This window comes from Crinia signifera, chromosome 2 (assembly GCF_055691185.1).
Source record: "Crinia signifera chromosome 2, ASM5569118v1, whole genome shotgun sequence".
NCBI lineage: Eukaryota > Metazoa > Chordata > Amphibia > Anura > Myobatrachidae > Crinia > Crinia signifera.
This window is the reverse complement of record NC_139218.1, coordinates 48899732-48914121: the sequence shown is the minus strand read 5'-3', so window position 1 is coordinate 48914121 and position 14390 is coordinate 48899732. Positions and strand designations below refer to the sequence as shown.

Below are 14390 nucleotides of genomic sequence, written 5' to 3'. Positions count from 1 at the left end.
TCTTTCTATTCTACTTTTTTTATTTTTTGGTTTTCCTTTCTTGGACCTGTGTGAATTATACCTGGTTTCTAGAATTCCAAATGAGTTAAGTATGTGGAGAGGGATCTGCCTCTGTGTAATGACTGTGACACTATACATTTTGGGGATTCAGTACTGAATCCCGGCGGTCGGGATTCCGGCGTTCAGAATCCCGACGCCGGAATCCCGACAGCTGAAATGCTGACAAGGGGGGGACGTGGATCGCCCCCCCCTTGCGGGCTCGCCACGCAGCGGGCCCGGTGCCTCGCTATGCTCGGCACACTAATTTATTCTCCTCCAGGGGTGTCGTGGACACCCACGGAGGGAGAAAGTGTCGGGATTTCAGCAGTCGGGATTCTGAACGCCGTGATCCCGACCGCCGGGATTTTAACTGCATCCCCATTTTGGGGATTTAAAAAGGGTCAGTCCACATAATATAAACATCAATTCTGCATTCTCTAATTTAAATTTGGCATAATACATGCTGTGAAGGGTGAAAAGCAAACCTCCAAATATTAAAGTGTTATGTACACTGGTTTGAAGTTATACCATTCCCCCCCCCCCGGTTCACGTCCATAGAGGAATGTAGGTATGCTTGGGATGAGACCTCTACAGATGGTGCCGCCTCCAACTTCTCTTGCATTCTACGCAGGTGCGAACTTAAGTGGAAAGATATGCCATGTGGAAAGACTCCTATATTCTGTTGAAACTCCCCCACCCCCAACAACAAAAAAACAGGCGGTAGTTCATACCCTTCCATCCACTAGAGCACAGAGGGAGAATATATGCCAAGCGCAGCGAGACACCGTGCCCAAAGCATTGCGTGTGTAGCAGTACACTGATAAAAAAAAACCATGAATAACTCTGGTCGACCTTCCAACCTTGTCAACCTTAAGCCTGCCGACCTATTTCATGTGTCTACGTAATATGAACCATACCCGAATGTGTCCAGGGAGCAATAGCAACTTCGACAAGGGGTGCTGTAAGAGACCCAGCAATTTCAAATAAAGAGATAGTCCTAAACGTGTGTGTGTGTGTGTGTGTGTGTGTGTGTGTAAAATATATATACAGTATATATATATATATATATATATATATATATATATATATATATATATATATATAATTTATGTCCTATTTTGTTAAAAGTCCATCCCGATTTTAGTAGATGATAATCAGGTGCAGCTCACTCCAAATGTGGTTTGCCCAACCCCCAGCAGAAACATGTGGAGAAAGGAGAGCACGATGAGCAAGAATATAACAGTCTTACTCAAAAATAAAAGCTCACATACATTACAATAAGGGTTCATGAGCATGCGACATAGCCGCACAGCACATACACCATCAGAAATCAATTACACCGGCAGGATGGTATCAACGGCAGTGTCTCCACAATATTCACAAAGGACGGGACCAGGACACCGTACGTCAGGAAGCTCCAACCCAACGCGTTTCTTCATCAAGGACTTAGTCAGGAGGTGTGACTGATGTGTATGCGCGGAGCGGCTATGTCCCATGCTGATGAACCCTTATTGTAATGTATGTGAGCTTTTATTTTTGAGTAAGACTGTTATATTCTTGCTCATCGTGCGCTCCTTCTTCCTTCTCTCTGTCCACACATATACGCTGAATGACCGTAGTAAGAATCTGAACAGACAGCCGATTATCTGTTAACGTTTCAGCCTTTTGTTGCAGGCTTTTATCAAAACAGCTTTACAATAAATAAATGATAAAAGGCTGAAACGTTAACAGATAATCGGCTGTCTGTTCTGTTTCTTACTACAAATTCCCAGTGCCGCGGTTATCCAGCGCATATTACTTAAGCCAGCGGGCGGGTCACTACTGAGGGCATGGGGCCCTAAGTTAATTTATTGGAGTTGCCTGCCGGCATACTATATATATATATATATATACCAGGTGATATTGTCATCAATGATGACAATATCGACGAGATATTGAAACATTGTTCAATAAAGCTTCTTTGAATTTCCACGATCCTGGTTGGAGTGCTGCACATCCTTTGTTGCTATATATATATATATATATCTAGTCAGAAAATGACGACAAAACCAGGCGGTTATGCAAGTCAATGTTTCGGACAAGAAAGTCCTTTATCAAGACATAACATAAATGAGCATTTACATATATAGATGAGTGTACACATATATAGATGAGTGTACAATCACCTCTCTGCCACCTGATCACCTGCAGGCAGTGCCAGAGAGCCGGATAATGTCATGCGTGCGCCAGGACCAAGCTGTCAGAAGAACTGATGCAACCAGCACAATTTAGAGAATTGATATTGAATTGAATAGGTCATGTCTAACTGATTACAGAATGACATAGTTGGTCGATTTTGTTCTTTGCTTTCAAAATTTCTTGACTTTTTATATGCAGATATCTTAAATGTGAAAAAAATTCCTTTGGTGCGGAGCTTTATGATTAAAATATGGAACGCTTCACGAATTTGCGTGTCATCCTTGCGCAGGGGCCATGCTAATCTTCTCTGTATCGTTCCAATTTTAGTATATGTGCTGCCGAAGCAGGCACAGTCCAGTAGTCAACTTCTTCGATTTATATACCTCACCGGGTGTCTACATTTTTAGCTTAGGGAGACTGAAAGAAAGAAGTTCAATTCCAATGGGGTTTTAAAGACTGGAGAACATATAACAATAAATCAGATAAAGCTAGTCACAAGCAAAAAATAAAATAAAATCACATCCGATAACTCATAAAGGAAATGCTGTCACTTTCTGTACGTACCACAGTTGAATTATTTATGCAAATTTCTCATGTGGAGGTTTCTTTTTTGGAGCCATAGAGAATACAGGATTAGAATTGCTCCTACTGTATATACAGCACCAGTCAACTAGGAATGGAAGATGGCAAAACACTTTTTTTTTCAGATTAACAGAAGAACTGATGCAACCAGCACAATTTAGAGAATTGATATTGAATTGTATAGGTCATGTCTAACTGATTACAGAATGACATAGTTGGTCGATTTTGTTCTTTGCTTTCAAAATTTCTTGACTTTTTATATGCAGATATCTTAAATGTGAAAAAAAATCCTTTGGTTCGGAGCTTTATGATTAAAATATGGAACGCTTCACGAATTTGCGTGTCATCCTTGCGCAGGGGCCATGCTAATCTTCTCTGTATCGTTCCAATTTTAGTATATGTGCTGCCGAAGCAGGCACAGTCCAATAGTCAACTTGCTTCGATTTATATACCTCGCCGGGTGCCTAAATTTTTAGCTTAGGGAGAGGGAAAGAAAGAAGTTCAATTCCGATGGGGTTTTAAAGACTGGAGAACATGTAACAATAAATCAGATAAAACTAGTCACAAGCAAAAAATTAAATAAAATCACATCCGATAACTCATAAAGGAAATGCTGTCACTTTCTGTACGTACCACAGTTGAATTATTTATGCAAATTTCTCATGTGGAGGTTTCTTTTTTGGAGCCATAGAGAATACAGGATTAGAATTGCTCCTACTGTATATACAGCACCAGTCAACTAGGAATGGAAGATGGCAAAACACTTTTTTTTTCAGATTAACAGAAGAACTGATGCAACCAGCACAATTTAGAGAATTGATATTGAATTGTATAGGTCATGTCTAACTGATTACAGAATGACATACAGATGGCGCGGGTCTTATTATTGCCGCCTATGGCGATGTTTCCGACACACGCCATGGCGCATACATGTAGCGAATCGCCGTGGCGCTTCACGACGAGTGCAATATCACAGACCAACCACCAGATGTCACTTTTAAAAACCTCGTTTGCGCATGCGTAAGATTTGTGCTTCAGCGCGTGCATGATGCGCAGGAATTACATGAACTTTATTATATGATGAGCACCTCTCTAATGCCGCTGGCATGAGCGTGATCCAGTCTCTTCAGCCAAGAGTGCATCATGCTGATGCGGACAGAGAGGAACTGCAATTTATTTGACTGCTGTGAACGGGAAGAATAAAAATGAGTGAGAAAAAAAAAATAAACTAAAAAAATGAAACAGTGACTGAGTTTACCATTTGACGTACATGTACGTCATGGCCGGGAGGTACTTCCCGACACATGACGTACATGTACGTCATGGCTTCTAACTGTCACTGCGTCTATAGACGCAGTGACAGTTAGGAGATGTAGCCGCACAGACGCTAATGCGTAACAGCAAACACCGTACTGTAGTTCTAAAGGTTGTACGACACGGACGCTATGCGTCTCAGTATACAGTACAGTATTGTTCTAAAGGCGGCCACAATATTGGAAACTTGGTCACAATATGGTTTTGCAGCATTACATTCACAGTATTGTGCGGTAAGTTACTGATGGGTAGATTTACAGTATGAAGCGGTGATAAGGGAGGAGAAGTGGAAAATGCCTGGTACAGTACTTTATCACCGTCCAATCAGCTCCTGACTGTTAAGCTACAGGCTGGGTGTAAATACTGTAGAATCAGTCATGGTAGTATAGTAGTCATTACACTGTACAGTTCTTGGCTGTAGTGTAGTGGTTATCTGCATGGTGTTTCACGCCGGAGACCCGTGTTCGATTACGGCGTTAAACCTTTAATATTATAGTATCAAATTTTACAGTTTTAACTAAGATATAATTATTGACAATATACTGTGTGATTAAAATATAATTATTTATATTTACAGTATAGTATTACATTTTACAGTATATTGTATAAGTAATGTATTACAGTATATAAAAACTACTGATAAACTACTGATAAACTACTGTACCCACTACTCAGCGGCGGGCGCACAGAATGGGACGCTGTTCCGCACAGGACGCACGGCGCATAGGACGCACGGCGCACACGCTATTGCAGTATACTGTAGGCGCCATTATCAGTATCACTAGTACTGTACCTGGACCTGTTCAGTATGTCGGACACTGGCAGAGTCAGGAGGGCAAGGCCCTTTGGCAGAGGGGAGCTCCTCACCCTGGTGGCTTGGCGGGACAGGCTCCTGGTCTCTAATCGGGAGATTGTGGAGGCCTACCAGGGGGCCCGTCAAGCCATCAGGGTGAGGTTCCATAGAGACAGGCCAGTTAGGAGCCTCCAGAGGAGATGGTCCGACCTGGTCCGTCGGGACCCTCAACTGCTGGACTCCCTCAGGCAAAGTAAGTACTGTACATACCTGTACAATGTTGAGTGCTATTGTATACAGTATTTTTTACTTGTTGCCATGGGGGATTTTACAGTATACTGTACCTGTATTTTTTTTTAATGTGCTGATTGCTGTACAACTGTTCAGGTAGATTTTACAGAACTTGCTATTAGAATTAGAATTTAGAATTAGGGGGTGTGTCATTCTCCACCTGAAGGGTGTGTCTACAGTACTTCCATACAGTACACTACTGTACTGTACATGGAGATACTGTATTGTGTGTGGGGGGGGCGCTGACCTGGACAGAGAGGTTTTTTTGGACCGGGTCTGAGAGCGCCAGAGTCAGCTGTTCAGCAGTGGTATTGATACAGATTTGGGGGGAGCAGTATTAGACAGGTCCTTCTGAGCATTGTTCCGCTCTCCAACTCCAGGGCCTGGACCCCACTTCTTACATTCCCATTCCTGCAGCCACCAGACCTGGTTTCCAGCCCATGGTTGGGGTGATGTCAACATGTTAACCCCCGGAATCCATGGCAGATCATGTACTGTACAGTAAATTCTTTGCAATGAGCATGTTAATCCCTTCCAGAGTGTGCAACACCTGGAAGACCAGGTTCATCCCATGGCAACGAGCATGTTAACCCCCTAATATGCAATGAGCATTATAGTGTGTGTAGTAATGGGTAATGGACATTATGGAATGTGGTAAAATACTGTACATACTGTACTGTAATACAGTAGGTACAGTATTTTGGTGTACAGTATGGCATAATGTGTAGGACTAATGAGAGAGAGATGGAGATTGCTGCTACAGTACTGTGCAGTATTTCAGGGAGTCTCCTGCTGAAGAGGGAAGGCAACTACTGTATGCTGTACAGTACATGCTTGTTGCCATGGGTGATTTCCTACAGCATTGGTTTTCATGACATACTGTACAGTACTGTACAGTAAATTGTGGGCCCTTACAGTATTTGTAGGCCCCATATCAAAAGTTTGTATCTGCAGTAATTACAGTATGCCTTACGCACTGTATTTCTTATTTTTCCAGGTATCAGCAGGATGACGCTGCGGGAGAGACATCACCGCCACTGTAAGTACAGTACAGTATACTGTATACAGTACAGAGCGGAACATTGCATATTGACTTTCAAACATGTGGGATACTGTACAGGACCACAGCATTTCATCCCTCCTGGAATGGGTCATTTTGGCAGGTACTGTACTGTACTGTTATGTACTGCACAGTACAGTATGTACTGTAGTGTTGATACAGTACCTTAACACATTGTACTTTATAGTACAGTATGTTCGTGTTAGAGAATATACAGTACTGTACAGCACAGTAGTTTTTTTGTGTGCTTTTCCGCAGTCCCAGTGGATGTCGCCGTCAACAGCGGCCAGCCGCCGTCGAGGAGTCTCCGAGCGTGGTTGGTAAGTACTGTTCTGTACAGTATAAACTTTCTATAGGCATACTGTACCTGTGTTGTGTAACCAGTTGTACTGTACTTCCCTTTACCAAACCAATACAGTATGTACTGTAACTCTAATAACCTTAACATACAGTACTGTACAGTAACTAGAAATAAACACACAGACAACTGTACTGTAAATGCCTTTTAAAATTGTTCAACCAATAAATTTATTTAAAAGCATTCAATTAAACTATGGTGGCAACAAGAAAGAACGGCCAGTCCCACAGTGACATCACCTCTTCGCACAGTCCCTCATGTCCACGACATGTTAACCTCAAACGATTGGCCATTACTTTACTGTATTAATGTTATTTTTTTTTTTTACACTTTTTTTCTACACAGGACGTCTGGTCATAGACACGGACGTGGGGGAGGAGGAGGAAGAGCAGGCGGAGGAGGGGCAGGTCCCCAGCACAAATGGTAAGTATTGTACAGTATAACACCAGGGCTCCCACCATCTGTACCGGAAAGTATTTTTGAACAGGCTCCAGCATGTACTGAGGCCCTTGTTCTTCTTCACTCTCTGACAAAATCCTTCTTGGATGGACAAACCCATGTGCACTGCAGGTGAGGCAGGTGTTACTGTACTTGCGCAGAGAGAATTACAGTATGTACTGTACAGTAGATTTGGGTGTGTCATTTTGCACTGCCTCGCCAGCTGTGCACATGGGTTTGTCCATCTACTGTGGGGAGGATTTTGTCAGAGAGTGAAGCAGAGTAAGGGCATCAGTTCCTGCTGGAGCCTGTTCAAAAATACCCCTGCTTGCACGATACAGCCTCTTTATTTTGTCCTTTTTTTTTTTTTACATTTGCAGCTCCAGAAAGCCTCCCTGCCGCCACCCAAGAGGAGAGGGCCACCTCTGCCCCCACCCAGCTGGAGGAGGAGTCTCTGAGCGCGGTTGGTAAGTATTGTACAGTATAACACCAGGGCTCTCACCATCTGTACCGGAAAGTATTTTTGAACAGGCTCCAGCATGTACTGAGGCCCTTGTTCTTCTTCACTCTCTGACAAAATCCTTCTTGGATGGACAAACCCATGTGCACTGCAGGTGAGGCAGGTGTTACTGTACTTGCGCAGAGAGAATTACAGTATGTACTGTACAGTAGATTTGGGTGTGTCATTTTGCACTGCCTCGCCTGCTGTGCACATGGGTTTGTCCATCCAAGAAGGATTTTGTCAGAGAGTGAAGAAGAACAAGGGCCTCAGTACATGCTATAGACAGTCTGTTTTACTGTATTTGTGTGTCTTGCTGAACCCCCACCCCAAACAAATACTAAAAAAAAAATCTGTGTGTGATTTTTTTTTTCTATACTGTACTGTACCTTGCTACCTTTTCCCCCCACTGATTGTACTGTATGCCATATCATCCATCTGCTGTCAATAAAAGTGTTTACTACAGTATTCAGTATTTGCAGTAGCATACAATAAGTTACTGTACAGTATCGTCTCACGCTGGAAAAAAGACAAGGATACATTGGAGTAACAATAAAATATTTATAAATACAGTATGAAAAAAAAATAAACAACGCCAGAATAACAATTAAATTAAACGAACTAAAAATTGGAAAATGAAACCAATGAACTGGTGCATCAGCACCTGCGCCGCCTCAAGCGCCCTGAGCCGCTGAGCCCTCTGTTGTTGTTCTGTGGTGGGGAAGTAAAATGTTAACGTTACTATAGTGTACTGTACGGTAAGTACTGTACTGTACAGTACAGTATTATTATTCTACAAAAGCAATCCCAACCACTGACATACTGTACTGTAACTGTACCTCTATAATTGGGGCCGGTACCCGGGCCAGGCCCCTGCGAGTCTGATCCTGGCCTGTGCTGGCTTATCCACAGTTGGTGGCTTGGGACCCCATGGACGATTGGCACTGTAGTGGGAGAAAAAGTGAGCATTACAATACAGCATGTACAGAACCTGTTCCACTTAGTGGCCCTTCTTCACTTCAACGGTGGTGGTCGTACTGTACTGTATGCCATCAAATAAAGCATGCCATGCCAAAAGAAGAAGCTGGTGGGTGGGACAGGCTTTTCTATTGGAATTACTGTTCAGGACTGTGTCAGAGGCGGAACTCAGTTCCCTCTACCATTGGAAACCAGTTGCCCATCACTTTTACACCTCTGGTTACAGTGCAGTACTACAGTAATTCTTACCACTTTCATCGTCCTCCTCCTCATCTTCCTCCAGCTCCATGGCCTCCACCTCAATGATGTCTGAGTGGAGAAAGGAAAATACAGTAGTACAGGAAAAAAAACATCATTTGCCTACTTACAGGTACTGTACTGTACATGTACTGTACAGTACAACTCCATAGAAGAAGGTCCTAATGGTGTAGATTGAAATGTCTACACACCATCTCCAAGCGGGCACCACCCACCTACAATAGTGTACTGTACAAACAGGCAAGGCCCAAAGTCTGCGTGACACCCAGCGCAGAGCCCCCCCAAAGTGAAGTCCTACACCAAAGGCATTGTCAGTTCCTCCAGAACCACCTGCACTTCCACCCACTTCAACAGTCAACCCCCACCTCCGCATCCCACAAAGCACCCCCTCCACCGGACCACTGTACTCACTGCCTGGCTCCTGGTCCTCCTGCTGCTCCACCTCCTCCTCCTCTTCCTCCTGGGTGTCGAGGGGAACCGCCTCTTCTTCCCGGGTGTGGCCTAGTGATGCTGCATTAAAAAAACAAAAACATTGTAAACGTACTGTACTGTACAGTAAATTCCCTTCTACTTTTAGAACTCCATAGAACGGTTGTGTCAAAGTCATGGCCCTCCAATTGTTGTGGAAGTACTGTACACATCCCACCCAGCATGCCATGCCACAGTTTTAACAATCCATCATACTGTACTGTATACAAAAAGTGGCATGCTGGGATGTGTACATATGTACTGTACAACCAGCAAAGGCCCAAAGGCTGCGTGACACTCAATGCAGTGCACCCCAAAGTGAATGCCTTCGCTGAACGGCATCTTCAGTTCCTCCAGAACCACCTGCACTTCCAACCACTTCAACAGCCAACCCCCACCTCCGCATCCCACAAAGCACCCCCTCCACCGGACCACTGTACTCACTGCCTGGCTCCTGGTCCTCCTGCTGCTCCACCTCCTCCTCCTCTTCCTCCTGGGTGTCGAGGGGAACCGCCTCTTCTTCCCGGGTGTGGCCTAGTGATGCTGCATTAAAAAGAAAAAAAAAAAAAAACATTGTAAACGTACTGTACTGTACAGTAAATTCCCTTCTACTTTTAGAACTCCATAGAACGGTTGTGTCAAAGTCATGGCCCTCCAATTGTTGTGGAAGTACTGTACACATCCCACCCAGCATGCCATGCCACAGTTTTAACAATCCATCATACTGTACTGTATACAAAAAGTGGCATGCTGGGATGTGTACATATGTACTGTACAACCAGCAAAGGCCCAAAGGCTGCGTGACACTCAATGCAGTGCACCCCAAAGTGAATGCCTTCGCTGAACGGCATCTTCAGTTCCTCCAGAACCACCTGCACTTCCAACCACTTCAACAGCCAACCCCCACCTCCGCATCCCACAAAGCACCCCCTCCACCGGACCACTGTACTCACTGCCTGGCTCCTGGTCCTCCTGCTGCTCCACCTCCTCCTCCTCTTCCTTCCTACAGTACACCGCATTGTTGATCCCTATTCACACACAGCCCCAATTGTTTATGGTGTACTGTACAGTACATGTACTGTAGGGTGTGGATTGAAATGTCGAATGACATAATGTCGAATGTCAAAATGTCGACACCACAATGTCGAATGTGTGAAAATGTCGACATGGGTTAATGTCGACATTTCAAAAATGTCGACTGCCATAATGTCGACTGGGGTTATGTCGAATTGCTCTTTTGGGTTTTTTTTGGCCCGAAATGTCAACAGTGTCGACATGGACACTGTTGACATAGTGAATCGGACCCTCGCATCGCTCGCTTCGCTCGCGATGCTTAGGGCACGGTGGCTCGCTTCGCTCGCCACAGCTTTAATAACCTCCTCCACGCCCTAGTGGATGGTAGGGCATGAACCACCGCCTGTCGGCACATGTCGGCACCAAAAAAACCCCAAAAGAGCAATTCGACATAACCCCAGTCGACATTATGACAGTCGACATTTTTGAAATGTCGACATTAACCCATGTCGACATTTTTACACATTTGACATTGTGGTGTCGACATTTTGACGTTCGACATTATGTCATTCGACATTATGACCGCATCCCGTACTGTACCACTGTACTCACTGCCTGGCTCCTGCTCCTCCTCCTCTGTCTCCTCAGTGCCAAGGGGGTGGCTCCGCCTCTCCTCCCTCCGACGTTGGCGGGGCAGGTCTGTATATTAAAAAAAAACATTGTGACAAATATTGTAACCCCGGGTACAGTGTTATTGCAGTATACAGTGCAGTATGATACTGTACACATGGAGGGCCGCACTGGTAATACTGTACATGGCACCCCAAATACTGTATTATTATAGGATACACATGGCGGAACCAAACTGGTATTACAGTGCGTGGGACAGTGGAGGATTAAAGTAGGGGCGGACGCCCCGGGCTCCCACACATCAGGGGGCCCCCACATACCCTCCTGCTGTACTGATTTAGCCAGTACAGTACCGTTTTTCACGATCTGTACCAGCTACAGTAAATAAATGCGGAATAAATCCGCAAACGGGGGGGGGGGGGGGCATGAAAGTGCGCCGTTGATATGGTCTGCTGCCCAGGGCCCACACAGACCATATCGACGGTGCTCTCTAGAGCCGCCAACCCCCCCTCCCTGTACCCCCCTCGGTACAGACCATGAAAAACTGTACTGTGCCCCTACTGTATTTACAGTAGGTGTGTCCCTATTTGTGTAAAAACTAATTTTAAATTTCATGTCATATTGTAATTATCAAGTCCCACATTATTCGTTGCAGCTTTGCGCTACAGTACAGTATCTCCAGTTACCAGGGGGATACACGTACTGTAGAAACGTGGGACCAGTCTCCTACAAAATACTGTACAGTACTGTGCTTACAGCGCCTGATGGCCTGAAGTCTCTCAGGATCCCTCCTGACCAGGTCACTCCAGCGCCGCTCTAAGGAGCGGATAGACCGCTGACGGCCAGTGTCCCTAAGGATAGCCCTGCGGGCCTTTCTGTAGGCCTTCATTTTCTCCTTGTTGCTGGAGAGAGTCCTGTCTCTCCAGCAACAAGGTGCCTCAGCTCCCGGGTGCTGTACGGGCCCTCTCTGCGCTACGCCATTGTACTGTACAATGCAGTGGTGCACAGCATACAGTACAATAAAGCACAGGTGACGCAAAATTTCGGCGCGGGGGTCCTAGACACATGACTTTCATCATGCGCCCAAAACTTTATTTAAAAGAGTTTGGAGATACTAAATCGCTAGGACATACTGTACTGTATAGTTTTATTAAATATCATTCTACAAAATACTGTACACACTGTATTCCAATAGAAAAAACCCTGAGGATGGCCCGCCAGCTCTGGAAGCACGTCTGGCACGGCCCGCCCCTTCGTGGATTCTTTGCTCTGCAGGAGATGTTGAAGTGTAATGACCTGTATTAGCCGACCCCCTCCACCCCTGGGGGGAGGGGAGGAGGCGCTTGACTTCATTACTCCTTGCAAGAGACAATACAGTATTGCAGCGTGTGAAACAGGGCTTTCTTAAACCAGTCACCCCCGGCAAACCTCGCACTGGACGCTTCAACTCATACTGTAACTCTTGGTCCTCGCGGAGGTTCAGGCGCATTAGCGGCTAAATCTCCAGAGTGTACTATCTAGATTCGGCCGCAGATGCGCCTGAACCTCCGTGAAGTCTGGTCTGTCAGGACTCGGCTTGTGAATCCTTCAGTACACATTTAGTGGTCTACGCTAGTTTTATTGATTACTGTGCATTTATAAATAAATAAATAAATAAATGAATGAATGAATGAATGAATACATAAATAAACATCAAAATTATCTTACAACCCCCTCCCCTCCGTAATCGAACTCGGGCCTCCTGCTTGGATTGCCGCGCAGCTAACCACTAGACTACTGTACGGTCATGTAACCCGTGGCAGGAAGAGGAGGAGCAGCAGTTGTGATGGCAAAACCAGTACCCCTGCAGCCTCTGAGACGCCCCCCTGGCGAGAACCCCGAGGACGGCACGGCCCGCCCCTTCGTGGATTCTTTGCTCTGCAGGAGATGTTGAAGTGTAATGACCTGTCATAGCCGACCCCCTCCACCCCTGGGGGGAGGGGAGGAGGCGCTTGACTTCATTACTCCTTGCAAGAGACAATACAGTATTGCAGCGTGTGAAACAGGGCTTTCTTAAACCAGTCACCCCCGGCAAACCTCGCACTGGACGCTTCAACTCATACTGTAACTCTTGGTCCTCGCGGAGGTTCAGGCGCATTAGCGGCTAAATCTCCCGAGTGTACTATCTAGATTCGGCCGCAGATGCGCCTGAACCTCCGTGAAGTCTGGTCTGTCAGGACTCGGCTTGTGAATCCTTCAGTACACATTTAGTGGTCTACGCTAGTTTTATTGATTACTGTGCATTTATAAATAAATAAATAAATGAATGAATGAATACATAAATAAACATCAAAATTATCTTACAACCCCCTACCCTCCGTAATCGAACTCGGGCCTCCTGCTTGGATTGCCGCACAGCTAACCACTAGACTACTGCACGGTCATGTAACCCGTGGCAGAAGGAGGAGGAGCAGCAGTTGTGATGGCAAAACCAGTACCCCTGCAGCCTCTGAGACGCCCCCCTGGCGAGAACCCCGAGGACGGCACGGCCCGCCCCTTCGTGGATTCTTTGCTCTGCAGGAGATGTTGAAGTGTAATGACCTGTATTAGCCGACCCCCTCCACCCCTGGGGGGAGGGGAGGAGGCGCTTGACTTCATTACTCCTTGCAAGAGACAATACAGTATTGCAGCGTGTGAAACAGGGCTTTCTTAAACCAGTCACCCCCGGCAAACCTCGCACTGGACGCTTCAACTCATACTGTAACTCTTGGTCCTCGCGGAGGTTCAGGCGCATTAGCGGCTAAATCTCCCGAGTGTACTATCTAGATTCGGCCGCAGATGCGCCTGAACCTCCGTGAAGTCTGGTCTGTCAGGACTCGGCTTGTGAATCCTTCAGTACACATTTAGTGGTCTACGCTAGTTTTATTGATTACTGTGCATTTATAAATAAATAAATAAATAAATGAATGAATGAATACATAAATAAACATCAAAATTATCTTACAACCCCCTCCCCTCCATAATCGAACTCGGGCCTCCTGCTTGGATTGCCGCGCAGCTAACCACTAGACTACTGTACGGTCATGTAACCCGTGGCAGGAGGAGGAGGAGCAGCAGTTGTGATGGCAAAACCAGTACCCCTGCAGCCTCTGAGACGCCCCCCTGGCGAGAACCCCGAGGACGGCACGGCCCGCCCCTTCGTGGATTCTTTGCTCTACAGGAGATGTTGAAGTGTAATGACCTGTATTAGTCGACCCCCTCCACCCCTGGGGGGAGGGGAGGAGGCGCTTGACTTCATTACTCCTTGCAAGAGACAATACAGTATTGCAGCGTGTGAAACAGGGCTTTCTTAAAGCAGTCACCCCCGGCAAACCTCGCACTGGACGCTTCAACTCATACTGTAACTCTTGGTCCTCGCGGAGGTTCAGGCGCATTAGCGGCTAAATCTCCCGAGTGTACTATCTAGATTCGGCCGCAGATGCGCCTGAACCTCCGTGAAGTCTGGTCAGTC

At 45.8% G+C, this 14390-nt stretch overlaps 2 non-coding genes across 2 annotated transcripts; both read right to left on the bottom strand.

The window, feature by feature from the left end:
- Positions 1 to 2461: 2461 nt before the first annotated feature.
- Positions 2462 to 2568, bottom strand: LOC146061748 (U6 spliceosomal RNA). Its single transcript, XR_014471207.1, has one exon. It is a non-coding gene; the product is annotated as a U6 spliceosomal RNA (small nuclear RNA).
- Positions 2569 to 3111: 543 nt separating this feature from the next.
- LOC146061747 (U6 spliceosomal RNA) lies at positions 3112 to 3218 on the bottom strand. The gene has a single exon (XR_014471206.1). It is a non-coding gene; the product is annotated as a U6 spliceosomal RNA (small nuclear RNA).
- Positions 3219 to 14390: the final 11172 nt, after the last annotated feature.